Raw genomic sequence first — 17,622 nt, forward strand, 5'->3', positions numbered from 1 at the left:
ATATGATCATAAGGGACAACTTTGGTGAAGGATGGAAGTGGTTTTGAGTTCAATTTAAGGGTCAATTTGAGGGAATTTTGAACTTTAATCAATTTGGTCATGTTGGGCGAGGCTTGGGTCTAGCTTGGGTTAGCCTTGGGCTAAGTCCAAATTGATTATTTTAAATTGTCAATAGTGAACTCATGAAAATTTTTCAACATGAATTGGATGCCAATTTGGAGGTTAAGGCAATCAATTGGGTGAAATTTGGGGACTTAGCCAATTTGGGGCTAAATTTGGGAATTTTGGATTTATGGGGCTAAATTTGGGAATTTGGGATTTAGGCCAGAATCAAATGGATTTGAGGCTTCACCAAGGTCAATTGATGGTTTTTTTTGATGTATATGAATGTTATCAACATTTTTAAACATCAATTGGGGCCAATTGACTAGGCCATGGGTTCAATTTGGTGAGATTAAGTGATGTGGTCAAAATTGGGGTTTTGACCCAAATCAAAATTGGGCTCAAATCATGGACCAATTGAGCTTGGATTTGGTTTATTTTGGTCATATAAAAAGTGAATTTGAGTTTAGGATTGGAATTGGAAATTGAGATCAAATTGATGGACATTTGAGTTGGATTTGGGGAAATTTGGGTCTTTAAAGGGCAATTTGGGTATTTTGGTTAAAGATGGTTATATTGGCCAAATTGGGTAATGCCAAATTGGATTATATGGTAGTTAAGAAAAATGAAATTGGGATTATTTTGGATTTATTGGGATTTTCTGGTAATTTTTGGAATTTTTGGGATTTTGAGCTCAAGAGGGGTATTTTGGTAATTTGGGGGTGTTTTAGGGCAAAAGGCCAAGATGGGTGTTTTGGTAGAGTTGAGGTACTAATCATCACCAATAAGCCATGGAATAATGGAAATCGCATTTTGGGTCCTCTACATAGTGGTCTTAGCTAAACCATAGCCCTAGGGCTAGTAGGTTTAGGGAACCATCTACATTAGTATCCTAGTATCCCAAAAGATCAAGGGATGGATCTAGGCTAGAAATTTTGCGTTCATGGTTGTGAGTGATTGTGAGTGTAGATGAGTGTAGTAAGTGTAGTGAGTGTAGATGAGTGTAGTAATTGTAGATAAGTGTAGTGAACATTGTATCAAAGGATATTTACAGTCATTTTTGGTTCATGAATTTGACATTCATAAAGATGATGCCTAGTATGCACCTCTAGTGAAAATTGACTCCTCTCATGAGGTTGTGACAAATAAAAGTGAAGATTCAGAGGGATTACAAGGGAAAAGCCATTCAGCTTCTTTTCAGCAATCTTCCAACACTCTTTTGCTACAAGTTTGTGGGGGTTCTTTAGTTTGCGCACCCGAGGATGAGGTCGGGGACGTGGATGGGGAAGAACAAATACAATTGCTGGATGGAGTAGACTGACCATCATCATCAACATAGAGGAAAATACTGATGAAGAAAGCTCCGAGGAGGAAATCATGATGATAAAATAGAAGAAACCACAGTACTAGATATCCTTGGAAGATGTGGAGAAAAGCAAATATGAGATGATGTAGCAAATATGATGTGGAGAAAAGCAAATATGAGATGATGTATGATCAGATCAACCACTATGTGACTGTCATGACCCTTACTCCAATCCACCATTGGTTGAGAGTTTAAAGGTCAAAGAAGTCTGTAGCATTGGTTCAAAGCAAAACAAATTTACCGTGATTTCCATGCTATTACTTTGGAAAATCATGTAAATTTTGAAGATGATTTTAATGAATTAATGGAATTACCTTTTGGCTACTTTTCTCCTTGTGTACACAAATTAATTCAACAGGGATTTGTGCCAAAATAGATGCCAAAGGATAAGCTACAACCCTTTGAAAATTTGCGGAATGTTAAAAGCCAAACCCCCAACTTGAAAGAAGGTCTTGGATTTGGTACTGTAGGACCAGTCGATGACTCTAAATTTTGCTTGGTTGGTTACTAGTGGATTGGAAGAGGATTGCCTCGATGTAGAGGATGACTCTCAAGGCCAGTTAATAGATGATTCTCAGCCAGAGTTTGTAGAAGAAATTAAGTCAACTATTGATGAATTGAAGGAGGTCAACCTCAGGACTGAAGAACAACCCCGACCAATATTTATAAGTTCTTTCTCAATGATGAAGAATCTATGGAGCTAATCAAACTGTTATCAGAGTTTAAAGATTGTTTTTCCTGGAGTTACGATGAAATTACAGGGCTATCTTCAAAGGGCAAAATGCATAAACTCAGAGTGAATAAAGATATGACCCTTGTAAAACAAGCTCCCAGAAGGATGCGCCTCTAGATAGAGCAACAAGTCATTGCCGAGGTGAAGAAGTTAATAGATGCTAACTTTGTAAGGGAAGAGTAGTACCCCACATGGTTAGCCAATATTGTACAAGTTAAGAAGAAAAATGGACAAATTTGTGTATGTGTTGACTTCAGGGATTTATACAAGGCATGTCCAAAGGATGAGAAACCGTTAACGATACCTAAATTAAAGGTGGACATCGCATCAGTACATGAGATTTTCTCTTTCATGGATGGATTGTCAGGTTACAACCAAATTAAAATTGCCCCAAAGGATGCAATACTTACAGCTTTTAAGACACCGATTGGGATCTTTTGCTACACAGTGATTCCATTTGGGTTAAAGAACATCAGAGAAACATATCAATATGTAATGATGAAGATCTTTAATGATCTCATTCACAACAAAGTGGAATGGTACATGGATGATTTTGCCATCAAGAGTAAACAAAAAATAGACCATTTTCATGATTTGAGGATCGTGTTCGAACCATTATGACAATATAATCTAAAGATGAATTCCTTAAAATGCACCTTCGGCGTCACCTCCAAGAAATTTCTAGGATTCATTGTCCGTCATCGATGAATCAAGATCGACCTGGATAAGATTAAAACTATCTTTGAAATGCCTCTTCCCAAAACATTGAAACAACTTCGCTCCTTCCAAGGAAAGTTGCATATGTGAGACGCTTTATTTCTAATCTCTCAAGTAGGTGTCACCCCTTCTCGACATTAATTAAAAAGGATGCCAAATTTATTTGGGAAGAGAAATTCCAACAGGCCTTTGAGGATGTTAAGCGATATTTAATGAAATCCTATTTTGCGGGCCCTATTCCGGTAAAGTCGTTGATACTTTATATTGCAGCCTTAGACGACTCTCTCGGAGCCCTGTTAGCTCAAGTCAATGACTAGGGCACGGAAAATGCATGACTAGGGTACGGAAAATGCACTCTATTACTTGAGTCATCATCTAATATCGATGACGGTAAAGTATCCGCCTATTGAGAAGCATTGTCTAGCTTTACCTTTCGCCGCCCAAAAGCTTAGGCATTTCATGCTCTCTCATAATATTACTCTAATTTTAAAAGTTAATTTGTGCAATCTTTAATGACCTGACCAACACTTTTCGGATGTTTAGCAAGATGGTCAATGATTTTATTGCAATTCGAAATAACTTTTGTTGCCCTCTGTGCTATCAAGGGACATATTTTAGCAGATTTTCTCAGAACACGCCCACTTTCAGCTGGGTCCCCACTCAACGATGAATTGTTAGATAAGCAAATACTATAAGTATAGTCGTCCAATGCCAGACATTGAGAAATGTACTTTGATTGGGCTGCTTAAGCCTGAAAGGACAAAAGATCAGCAATAGTTTTACCTGGCACAATAGGAATTGGTCTAATTTTCATCACACTAGATAACTACATGTTGAGATTCCCTTACCACCTGGCAGAGCCGTGTATAAATAATGAAGCAGAATATGAAGCACTAATCATTGGATTAGAATTGAAAATCTCAATGGATATAACAGATATTGTAGTCTAAGGCGACTCACAACTCGTCATCCAGCATGTCATGGGATAGTATAAGATTTTGAAGCCAAGGTTAATAGAGTATCATAAGTATGAAACAAAGCTTCTTGAATAAATCCCCAGTGTGACTCTCTACCAGATTCCTAGAGGAGATAACTTCATTGCCGATGCTTTAGAAAAACTTGCCAGGAAATTGGCATGTCCCCGGGAGAATTGGCATAATAAACTATTAGAAGCTCTGTGGGTCTATCAGACGATGTTCAGAACTCCTACGCAATGTACACCCTACACGCTTGTGTACAAATCTGAGGTTGTGCTGCAACTGGAAGTTCAAACACGTCTCTCAAAGTCATTGTTGCCAACCAAATTACAACAGATGAAAGTACAAAGCTCAAACTTGAAGAATTGGAAAGTCTCAAGGGAAAACGACTTGAAGCACAATAACAGATGAAAGTCCCAAGGGCATTCAAAGTTGGTGACCTTATTCTTATTTCCAAAAGACTTATTCTTGTGCACCGCAAGATAAGTGGAAAATTTGAACTAACTTGGGAGGGACCAATTCACATAGAGAAGGGCTGTTCGGGAGGAGTATACCAGCTGGTGGATTTTTGAGGTGAAAGATCTATGCTACCGATCAATGAACACTACTTGATGACATACTACCCAACGTGATGTTGCCTGAAATCAACATTTTGAAATTTTGACTATTATGGGGTTATTTATTTAGCCAAGCTTTTGTGACTGGGTCCAAAATTTGGTAATAAAATTGACGTCACTCTGATGAAAATTTTGGAATTTGTTGACTATAATTTCCTCTTTTCATTTCTATTTTTGAAATTCCATTATATTAAAATAAATTAAATTAGAAATTTGCACCATTATAACTGAAAACTTATGTTTAATAATTGCATCATATTTTTTTTCTTATTCGTGCTAAATTTTAGAGCACTAATGTTTTTCTGTCTTTTGTAGAAAAATATTGGGACTCAAGATGATTTTTGCTTTTAAAGACGGCTTAAATCTCACATTGAAAAGAGAAAGGGCAACTCAGGGTGGCATCATAGATTTATTCTTAGACTTTGGTCAAGTCAATGTGAATTATGAGGGTCCCCTGATAGACATAGTCACTCATCAAGAGAAAGAAGGACTACCATCACTATTGAGCATCAATGCAAAAGAAGACTCCTTGTCGAAGAGGAAGAAAGTGATAACGCAAAAAAATCTACAAGAAGTAAGTAGTCGCTTACCATCAATTATAACTGTGCCAACGGGGATCTAATCAGTGTCGATGAAGAAAGAACTCCAGATGCGCCTTTAAGTAGGACTCAAAGTTGAAACGTTAATCGCCATAAGCACATAGATTTTCTACAAGAGGAAAAGAAACACCTGAAATAGAAAGGAAATGTATTCACCCCAATTCCTGATGTGGGGTTTTACGACCCATGCATGAGAGAAACTTCATCTAGTTGGCATTCCACAGAGGACGGGTGCGAGTTTATTGCAGAGCATATACCACTAGCAGTACCAGATGGACTTTATAGGGGTTGCCCGATGTGCTACATCGAAGTTCCTATTTAAGCATCAATAAGAGGAGCATTCGTGGAATTCTAAGCATGTAATGTTCTCCACATAGACCACTACAGTTATGTTAAGAAGTTCATAGCCGCCGACACGAGACATCAGGAGATAGCTTACCCGGATACTGAGTCATATATTCCATTACCTTCGGAGCCAAGTTAGACATGGTATCCTACATATCTGGAGAAGAGGGAGCCGCCTCGATAATCTCAACGGATCCCCATGGAAGAACTAGAAAAGATGAACAGAGTTAAAAAACAAGAATTTAAATTCTACGAGGAAATACATGAAAATTTTGTCAACATTCTAGAAGGCTGGAGCTCTAGACAAAAGTCTTCTCCAAAAAAGATTAAAGAATAATTCTAGACGACATTTTCAACTTAAGAGACAGAGGTCGGGGTAGTTTACTAATGGAAAGAACTTATTCAGATACATGAAAGTTGATGCGAGGAAAAGGTAGGATAACCATCCAATGTGGTTGTTGTTACAATTTAACTAAAGATAAGCAAAGGAATCCCCATGTATCTTAAGAAATGATTAGGTGGATTTGATGCCATATGAAATAAAGAGAATGATCAAGAGTCTGATGGAGTACACTACCAGCCAATTGCATTCCAAACAGTTTAGGGGAGTCTTCCTTTGGCTCCCCTAAACCACCTAGTCACCAGCACTAGCATAGCTTGCCTGCTTAGTCACTGAAAAACACCAGAACCAAGAGGTCCCCATGGCGAAAACCTAAATTTAAAACTCTTTGACTTGGCTCACTCCCTTTAGAAATTGAAGTCTCTCTTCCCTCCACCTAAGTTCCCATTTTCACCCACTGGCCAGCCCTCTTGAAGCCTTGAGCTCCTGTATTTAATTCCCCCTCTCCACAACCAAGAATAAGGGAGTTCTTAAACCTTAAAAAAATTCTACCAAAGTTCCCCTAGGCTCCCTAGAAACCTAGAGAAGCTCATCCCCACCATTTTCTAGCCCTAATTTCTAGTGTCCAAGCTTAATTTCACAGCCCAAAATTAGGACCTTTCACGCCATCACACCAAACTCACTCAAACAGCATATTCAAATTCTCTTAAGCTTTACCAGAGCTTAAGGAGAAGTTTCCAACTCAAACCCCATCATTTTGAGCTTTCTAACCCACTGTTAGACCAAGGTAACACCACCCTCTGATCTAACTCTTTGTTAGAGTCAACCTCGGTTGAAATCAACACTTGGAGGAACTTCGTGATGTCACAAAAAATGTGAAGAACCATTAAAAATGAGGTTACACCACTTGGACTAAGCTATGCACCATCTTACCCCTAGCCAAGCTTGGTTTAGGATTTTTTGATGAAAATTCTATCTCCATGCCTGATCAATCATATGGAGATGTTTGCCTCATTCATTTGAACGTGTAGGAGGAAACCATGAGTGATTTCATTGAGAATTGAGTGAGATCGAAGCAATTTTGTATGGACGGTTCTCATGTTAGGATGATTTGGATGATGAATGGATGTCATCCCTTTAGCGTGTGGATTGATCCAAGCGATGAGACGACATCGAACAAAGAAATAGTTCATGAACGCACTGCCGCATGACAGCTAAGGTGGAAAGAGCAACGAATTAGGGAGTACTCCGTGAAGCTTTGAAGAGTCCCTTGTTGCAGTGGTGGTTGACTATGTTAAGTAGGAAAATATGATTTAAATGACTTAAACAAATTCCAAAATGTAAAAAATCCATAAATTGGTGTAGAAAAATCATAAAAAAAAAATTACTCACTTGCTCAGTGAACTGAGGAGAATAATGTTGAATATAAATAAAAATTATTTGATGTGTCTCTGATTTCTAATTAATTAAATACCCTATGAACTATTTAGATTCTAACTAAGTAAATAATAATTACCACGGCTTGAAACTATTGAGGTTGGTTTCTCATGTTATTAGGGATGTTCTCTGATTTTTCTAAGGACAGTGATCATCTATACCTTTGAAATCCTAACTTTCAAACCTAGTTTTCTATTTTTGCTTAAAATAATTTTTTAAATTAAAATATAAATCAGAAAAATAAGCAACTTATTTTAGTAGGTTTCCTGTGGAAAGAGGACTCTAAGAGAATAATAAATGAAATTTAAATGTTTATGTAAATTACTATGGTTAACTAAATCCTAAAAATAAATAAAATTAAAATGAACAAAATAATATTAAAAAATTAACAAAAATGATCCCACACTATAAAAATATTATTTTAACTCACTCTAAAAATTTGAAACACATTTGAATTAGTTTGAGCACTATAGTCCATTTTTAAGTAAAATGGTATTTTTACAATAAAATAATTATAGTAACTTAACTATAACTAGAAAAATTATGAAAAGTAGTTTTCTGGGTTCCCTGTAATTAGGGACACATAAGAAAAATAAAAAAAAAAATTTCAAAAAATAGTTCATTGTTTAGCTATATTTTGAATTAACAATAAATATAAAATTATCAAAAATTTGAAAATATGAAAATGCCCAAAATTGATCCTAATGGTTCCCTCGTCACTTAGGACCCCTTTAAAATATTTTTCTTAATTTTCCTAATTTATTTATGTATTTTTAAATGCAAAAAATATATTTTTCTTCAATTTATGTTAAAATAATTATAATAAATAAAATAAATTTACAAAAACCAAAGTTCTTTGGACTTAGGGAGATTTAAGAAAAATATAAAAAATAATTTTTAAAATTAATTTATATTTACTATTTAATTAATCATTAAAATCAATGAAAAATTATAATAGCTAAAATATAATTAAAAAATTATGAAATTTTGTTCATGTGGTCCTCTAACTTAGGTGAACCTCTAATAATTTTCTCATGAACTAAAACTTTTCTTTGATTAACTAAATAAATTATAATTGAAAATCCTTTTTTGAGTTAAAATAATTATATAAATTAAATAAAAATTAAAAAAATCACATTTTCTCCTCTGATACTTTAATTGACCCATGAGTGGGGTACCATAAAATTGTCAAAGTCATTTCAGTTATATTTGTTGAGTTATGAAATGGAGAACTACAGGGGCAAAATGTTAATTTTGGATTTTGATGTCTTAACTAAAATTTAGGATTAACCATATTTAAACGGGTAATTTTAATCATAGTGAACACTTGGATGCTTGAAATATAATGAGTTATGAGGTAGAAACCAACTATACACCATTTCATGATGAAGGTAGAACTTTAATTTTATCAATTGTTGTGACTCGAGTTTAATTTAATTGGATGATCCTAAAGTAATGGGCTTAATTTAGAACGATAATAATTCACTCATTTGAAGCCCCTAGTTGGTGATTAGATGGTAGCATGATCCTTTACTAAGAATATATATATCTCACTTAAATTAACATTATGATAATTACAAATTTACCCATGAAATTGTTAAGGGCTTAGTAGTGAACTAGACTCAATTCAAAATTGTTTAACGAGGTTTAAAAAGAAAGACGATATTGATTAACACTTCTTAACACTACAAGCCCAACTTCAATGGTGGTATCATATTCATAACTACTTAAGTTGTCCCTAAGGGCATCCACTTACATAACCCTTAAGTAAAATATTATGGGACTATCTAATTACCCAACTATTGGGATAGTTAAGATAGTAAGGTACACTAAGCATAGGGTGTATTAATTTACTGAAAGTAAATCTAAAGTTTAGGATGATTTATTGAACAATATAATCGATTAAAATGAACTCCAAATGTTTTAAAGTGTTCTAAAAAGTTGTTAAAGATTGTTTCTTAAACACTTTTATGACCTTTTGGATATTTTGAAAGATAATTGGACTTATTATACTTTTCTCCAGAAAATCATCCATTAAAACCTTTAAGGACCCACCAAGTTATGACATAGAGTATGGTAGACACACCTTGAACTGGTTTTCTAATTTTTTCTTCTCGCAATTTATTTAGATTTCATGCAAAATTATATATATGTTGCAAGTTCTAATGTTTCAACGGGAGTGTGAGAAGATGATGGGTATGCATTTACTTTTTTGTATTGCAATTTCCTTTTTTAAATTTAATTACTTGCACCTGCTTATTACGAAACCATTTTTCAAAATTAACCAAGATTTTCAAAATTAAATATTAAAACAAAAATTTCATAGCAAGTCCTTTTAAATTTATGGGAGTCCCTGAGAAGAGGTAAACCACGATTGCTAAAAAGATCTCCCCAGTTTAAACGAGCTTAACAATTCATTCAAGCTAAGTAAATTCAAAAGAAAATAGTGGTACTGGAATGAGGGAAACGTGGGATCTGAATTGGTGTCGCTCTAATCAACTTTAACCCCCTTATAATTATGGATTTGAACTTGTCATTTAAAACTTTTGAACCCTTAGAATTTAGGACTACTGCTCCACAGAGGAGCTTGGAGCTAGCATCATGGGCAGCATGGTAGATGGATCTACAACAGCAAAATCTTCCCTTAGAATTAAACAACAAGCCATAGGATTTTGGGATCATTTACCTAATACAACATAATTTCTCACTTTAACTTTAGACTTTTGTACAATTATGTTGTGCAATTTATTGCCTAACTCATCTTAGGATTCCGAGGTTGTTGTTCGTTACGACATAAATCCTCCTATCTTCTATGCTATTTGCATGGTTGTGTCTTGCAAGTGTAAGAACTATATAAGAATAATTCACAGGATAAAATACTAGATAATTTTCTTCTCGAAATAAAAGTCAAACCAATTGATAGCTTGGAAAGTCACTGAGCTTCTCCTCAGAATCCGTGACAACCCCTAGCTTTCTCCCTTTGGACTCCATAACAATGCTCCAAATTTGAGCCTTATATATTTTACACTTTGAAATGTCCCACCCTTTAAAATTCTTGCAGACAATATTTTCTAATCTAAATTGATACTTTTCTTAGGTGACCTCAGTCAGTTAAGATGTAATTAACTATTAGAGCTTTCTCTTACACGAAACCTTAGAACCAAGCTTAATATAAACCCTATATAATATTTTATATTCGTTACTGGAATTTGTCGATCAACATAATGGTTCACAAACTAAAATGGATGTCATAAATTCTTCAGTTTATTTAATCGAGTTGCACTAGTAAGTGAGATGACTATTCCTCAGAACAGGTATGTCACTTGTAGTGTTGTGCTCGTTTATTAAAACTATTGTCTATATGAGATCAGTTCGGTCTTGTATTTTTGAAAATTAAAATATTACTTTCCAAAATTTAATATATATTACATCAAAACAAATTTTGTTTTCAATGAAGAAAAGGCGACCAACATATACATGTTGACCTCACTTTTGTGAGGACCCCAAACTGACACCTATAGATAGGACATGCCTTGAGCGGCCTATATCAAATCAAAATCCTCAAGCACCTCTTAAAATTTAGTGTTCATCATGATCGTTAAATTCACCCTAGGAAGAGAGAGATTCTGACATTGACCGCTTTTGAATTCACTTAGGGTACTTAAAATTTACAAAATTTACATTGACCCTCAATACCCTTTTTGTGTTCAAACCATATTAACACCCAAAATGATCAAATCAGTAGTGACAAACCCTGATTTGGTTAACCCTTGACATAGTAGTCATCACATTGATTCTTTGGTCAACCCTAGGGTCAAATTAGTCAAACTTGACCATTTGGTCAATTTTGACTCAAAATTGGTCAAATGCCTAACGCTAAAACTCATTTGGTCAAAACTAGACCAATTGGTCAAACCTGGTCAAATTGGTCAACCTTGGTCATCCTTGGTCAACCTTGGATAAACACAAGTCATACCACCAAATATAATGTCCAATGACTAAAATAAAAATGACATGGTCAAGTAAGTCACCTAGGTCAACCCTAAACTAAATTGGTCAACCATGGTCAACCCTTATCAACCATTATCAACTTGGTCAAACAAGGCCAACCTTATCATGTTTAGTCAAAATTTGGTCTTTCGTTGAATTATTTTATTCTCTTAATTGATTAAAGAGAATGAAATTAAGGAGCACTAGACCTAGGATTTAAGTTTAAAGTCATGGTTTAAACCCATGGCGTGACAAACCCAGGGCCACCAACCCATGATTTATACATAAGCCCTAACTTCACTTCATGAAAAATTGCTAATGGATCACCCATGATCCAAAAAATACATCATGATAAGGAAAACACTCATGAATGACCCATGAGCCATGACATTTGACTCAAGATAAAAAACAGTATGAAACCTCCATCAAAGAAAGAAGGATGTGTCAATCCTTCATGAAAAATGAAAGGAAGATGTGGTGAGATTATCACTCACCACCATATTCATCCAATAAGAGGAGGACCTATCTAAACCCTTATCTTATACATAATTTGGGTCATCATGACCAAATTATGAAAATTGGGAATGAGAAGGCATATGTGTCATCTCATCCCAAATTCATTACATCCCAAATTCATTAACCAAATTCATTAAAAGGCTCATGAGCTCATGTGGGGGAGGCTAATTCAGATCTTTCTAAGAAGCCTTATCTACATCAAAAATTAGCCAGTGGAAGTGAGCCAAAACTCAGATTCAATCTTTATCCTAATGGAGGCTCATTATAGACATCACCTTTGGAAGTTCATCCAAGATAATCCTCAGTGAGGGAACTTATCCACAACCATCAAAAAGTTGTTACGTTCTTCCCCAAGAAAACCCTAGCTCAGCCATGGCTTCCCCAAGCCTATAAATAGGCTATCCCGTGAGCTTCCAAAAACAGAGGACACACTGCAATCTCCATATCTAGAAACTCCTAACACCAAACTTATTCCCCAAACCCAAAGGAATTGAATCCCTAAAGAATCAGCCTTTGAAATCCACTAACACACCCTAATTTTGAAGTCCAACTCCAAGCACACTTTCAAGTTGACATAAAACCCCTCAAAACCTCAAATATACTACTCTAAAACTATGCCGAAACCTCACAAGGAAGTTTTCAATTGAAATTGTTTCTTCCCACATACTCTAAATTACTCCTCAATGAAACTCTGACCGCATTGCATTGAACTCGTTCTCAGTCCCAAATTCAATTCAAATTGAGTCAAGGGTAAGCTTATTTAGCTCAATAGCAAAGCTTTGGAACCATCCCAATCAAAATTACATCTTGTGAGGTCAAGGTATTGTGCTAAACACTAATTTTGTCTAAATTTTCAGACATTGTGAACAGAATCATCACTTTGTGGACAAAGATCTGTATGGATGTATTCTTCATGATGAGATGATGCTCTAGAAACAAAAATCTTCAAAATTGGCGTAATTTCTCGAAAGATCTTAAGTATAAAGAATGAACGACTCTCGGTTCATCTCCCAAAGGGAGATTGAACCGATTTCATCCATTTCCGTTTATCGAAAATGGACGACCCTTATCATGTTGGATCACAGTTCTGTTCATATGAAACAAAAAAACCACGGGCTCGCTCAGCGCCTACATGGAGTTCCTCACCAATCATACCACACTACGTAGGGTTTTGACAGATCCGATGATCCAATCAGCCGCCATGTGTATAAATTGGAAATACAAGATTTTTTATTTATTTAAATTCAGAAAATGACAAAAACCTTTAAAAATTCATATCTTGACATAGAAAGAACATAAAAATATGAAAAAATACCCTTCTATTCAGAAAAATGAGGAGAAAATTATGGTTGTAAAATCAAAGTTTAAAAAATTATATTTAATAATTAATTAGTTAATTACTCTCTAAGGTAATTTAATTATTAAAATTATTTAAAATTCCAAAAAAATTTGAAAATTTTTTGGATTAGCCTTTAAGTCATTAGGAAGCTTCCCTGATTTTTCCAAGTCTAAGAGAATTCCCCAGGGTCCAATTTCCTAATTTCTATAAAATTTTAAAATTATTCCAAAAAATATTTATGAAAAATTAAGAAATTGAAAATTAAATATGAAAGTGGTTAAAATATTTAAAGGGACAATTTTAACTCTAAAATGACAATTTTTAGCCATTAGAAAATTTAAAAGGACATTTTCACCATTTAGGTTAAAGTTTTAAATTTTAAATTTACATTTTAAACCCTAAAATTTCATAGCCTTGAACCTTAGCCTTTAATGACATATAGGATTGACCAAATCCTAATCGTTAGGTCTAACCCCAATCTAGATTTAGGGTGAACCCAAACCCAAACAAACATAGGGTCTAGTTATCTCCTCAACACTATTAAGCCTAAATGTTGTGGATCTAAAGTCAAAATTCTAGATGATGAGATCAAAGTTACAATCTAAATCTAGTTCAAACCAGTCACATACATTTAAGTTTAATCCAGGTGAACCCATACTTTACCAAACCCTAAATAGGTCTACACCACAACTAGACCTAAGTAAAACCTATTAAGCCTTAGTCACATTAGGTTTAACACAACAAACCGTATTTAGTTATAAACCATAATTAGACCTAAGTAAACCCCGTTTAGCCTTAATCACATTAGGTTTAACACAAAAAACCTAATTTTTTCTAAACTACAATTAGACCTAATTAAACCCTGTTGAGCCTTAATCATATTAGGCTTAACACATTAAACCGTAATTAGGTCTAAACCCCAATTAGACCTAATTGAACTCTTTTAAGACTTAACCAAGTTAGGCTTAAGACATTAAACCTCAATTAGGTGTAAACACCAGTTAGACCTAATTGAGCTCTTTCAAGCATTAATCTCATTAGGTTTAACACAACAAACCTAAATTATGTCAAAACCACAATTAAACCTAATTTAACACTATTAAGCCTTAATCATACTAGGTTTAACACATTAAACCATAATTAGGTCTAAACCACAATTAAACTTAATTGGCCTCTTCTAAGCCTTAACCACATTATGCTTAATACAAATAGATTTTAATTAGGTCTAAACCCCCAATTAGACCTAATTGACCTTCTTTATGCCTTAACCACATTAGGATTAATACATGTAGACCCTAATTTAGTCAAAATCACAATTAGAACTAACTAACCCTGTTAAGCCTTAATCATATTAAGTTTAACACATTAAACCTCAATTAGGTCTAAATCCCAATTGGACCTAATTTTCCTCTTTTAAGCCTTAACTACATTAGCCCTGAAAATTAAATCTTAATTAGGTCTAAACCCTAATTAGACCCGATTGACCTCTTTTAAGGCTTAACTATATTAGGCTTAAGATAGGCAAACCCTAATCAGGTCTAAACCTCAATTAGTCCAAATTAACTTCCATAAGCCTTAATCATATTAGGCTTAGGTAAACTTAAACACCAAATTAGGCCTAACACTAATTAGACTTAATTAATCACATTAGGCCATACTTACATTAGGCTTAACTCAACTTAAAACCCCAATTAGGTCTAACCATAACAAGACATAATTACAAGACATAATTAAACACATTAAGCTTTACTTATAATAGGCTTAACTCAACCTAGACCCAATTAGGTTTAACCCTAACTAGACTTAATAAAACTAATTAAACCTTACCCATGTTAGGTTTAATTAACCTTCAAACCTAACTAGATATAATCTAAATTAGATTTATTTAACCCCTTATGCCCAATCCAATTTGAACCTAAGTCAACTCAAACCCATAGGTCCAACCTAACTTGAACCTAAGTCAAGTCAGACCCTTAGGTTCAACCCAACTTGAACTTAAGTCAACTCAAAATCTTAGGTTCAACCCAACATGAACCAAAATTAAATCAAATCCTTAGGTTCAACCTAACTTGAACCTAAATCAATTCAAACATTTAGGTTCAACCCATCTTGAACTTAAATCAAATCAAACCTTTAGATTCAATTCATATTTAACCTAAATCAACCATAAGACCTACCTACATTAGACTTCGAGTTATCCCAAACCTTATGTTCAATCTACATTGAACCTTAATCAATAAAGTCCTACCTACATTGGACTTAAGACCATTTCAAACTTAAATTTCAAATCAATATTGAGCTTAAATCAACTTTAGGTTCTACTTTGAATCTAAATCAACATTATGTCCTACCTATATTGGACTTAAACCATCTTAAAGCTTAGGCTCTACCTACATTGAAACTAAATCATCTTCATACCTTAAGTTATACCTATATTGAACCAAAACCATCTTAAATTTTATGTCCTATCTACATTGGACTTAAACCATCTTCAACTTTAACTTTTACCTACCTTGAATCTAAATTATATTAATCTTTAAGTCCTACCTACATTGGACTTAAACCAGCTTAAACCTTAATCCCAATTTAAATTGGACTTAAACCATCTCAAAGCTTAAGTCCTACCTACATTGGACGTAAACCATCTTAAATTTTAGGTTATACCTACATTGAACCTAAATCATCCTCATACCTTAGGTCCTATCTAAATCATCTACATACTTTAGGTTATATCCAAATTGAACCCAAACGACATAAATCTTTAGGTTTTACCAATATTAAACCTAGGCCTTAGGTCTAATATATTGGATTTCAATCAAACAATCTTAGGTCTTATTAACATCAAACCTAAAATAAATGAAACAACAATTCATCACATCTACCCACCGACAAAAACATAAATGACATAAAATCCACCTTAAAGGACATTAACACTTAAACTTGAACCTAAAAATGCAACTAGGTTTGAGAATATATTTTAGAGGATGTAACCCATGGTTGCTAACAAAATATCTTCCAGCCATTTACGACTAATCAAACAACAAACATAATAACCTGGGAGTACAGAACTATGGGATCCTGATCGAGTCATCCCAAATAAAAATAAATGACAAAATGAAAAAATTCAATCAATTAATAAATCTTAAATAACCTAAAATTTTTCACCCCCTAAAATCCCAAAAAGACATGAAAACTTAAATTAAAGCTTAATAAACAAAGATCACCAAATGCAACTTGAACATCTGTGTTCAGTTCTATGAAGATTTCTTGGATGACAAAATCTGCTGTTGTTGACAAGAATCATTTGATCTTTGTTTAAACACCTTTCAAAATAACTAAATTTGAATACTTTACACCCCTGGATTGACGGAGACACAGACATCTTGAGCGGGTCATTTAAAAATTTATCCAACCAACAAAAAGTGACAAATCTAAACATGATTTCATGCTAAGCATGTTCTTTTTCGCAGGTTTTGCTAAAGACATGAAATAAATTGTGCTTTAAACTTACTTTTCATGTAATATGGTGTGCTAACTCTGTTTTGCAGGACGATATTCTAAAGTGAAAAATGTATGTCTCAAAACAACATCAAAAACAAACTGACAAAACAACAACAACAAAAAAAATAACAACAACAAAACCATAAAACAAAAATTACAACAATAAACAAAAAAAAAAAAGAACAAAACAAAAACAAAACGACATGACATGACATAAACAAACAAATTAAAACAAAACCTTTAGGGTAGATTCTGATTCTTAGAAACATATTACCCTAAGAATAAATATTTAATCTTTCTTTCCTTGACCTTGAAATTTCTTAGAAGAACTAGTATTAATGTTAATAAGAAGTTTTCTAGATAGTCTTGAGAACCTAGGATGTAATTAACTATAGAATCTTGCTCCTATAAAAGAATGATGAACTTGAAATATGTAATATACCTAAATCTCTTGTTATCAAAATTTTTCTTGTGTTTTTCCTTATACGAGAAATTATTTTTTCTACAATGACTACCATAATGAAAATCAACCCGACACTTATTTCTCTCATGTTTTCTAATTTTAGCCTTTTCCTTCCTTCTCCTAGCTTCTTAACATTTGAGATTCTTTTACTTGATTCAAAAGAATAAGTTACATGGAGATTAGGGCAATAAATAGATAAACAGAGTGGCGACTCCTTTTGACAATAACACCAAACAAGTGGCATGACGACCGGAATTGATGATGGTGAAAACGACCTATGATTCCAGCGACCACCAAGAGAGAACAGCGGCTCCGCTGGGGACTTTCTCTCTCCTCATCTCAAGTTAAAAAATTTGTTCTTCATTTAAAAATATTCCATCTTTTAACAGAAAAAGTTATCTTTCTCAATCTTAACTATTTAAATATAAGAGTTTATTGTGACATACATTCAATGACATCTATGACAGATATATCATGACATGTGTGACAAACATTCCATGATATCTATGACAGACATTCCATGATATCTATGATAGACATTCCATAAAATCTATGACAAACATTCCATGATAGACATTCC

Source organism: Phalaenopsis equestris, unplaced genomic scaffold (assembly GCF_001263595.1).
Source record: "Phalaenopsis equestris unplaced genomic scaffold, ASM126359v1 Scaffold212150, whole genome shotgun sequence".
Classification (NCBI taxonomy): domain Eukaryota; kingdom Viridiplantae; phylum Streptophyta; class Magnoliopsida; order Asparagales; family Orchidaceae; genus Phalaenopsis; species Phalaenopsis equestris.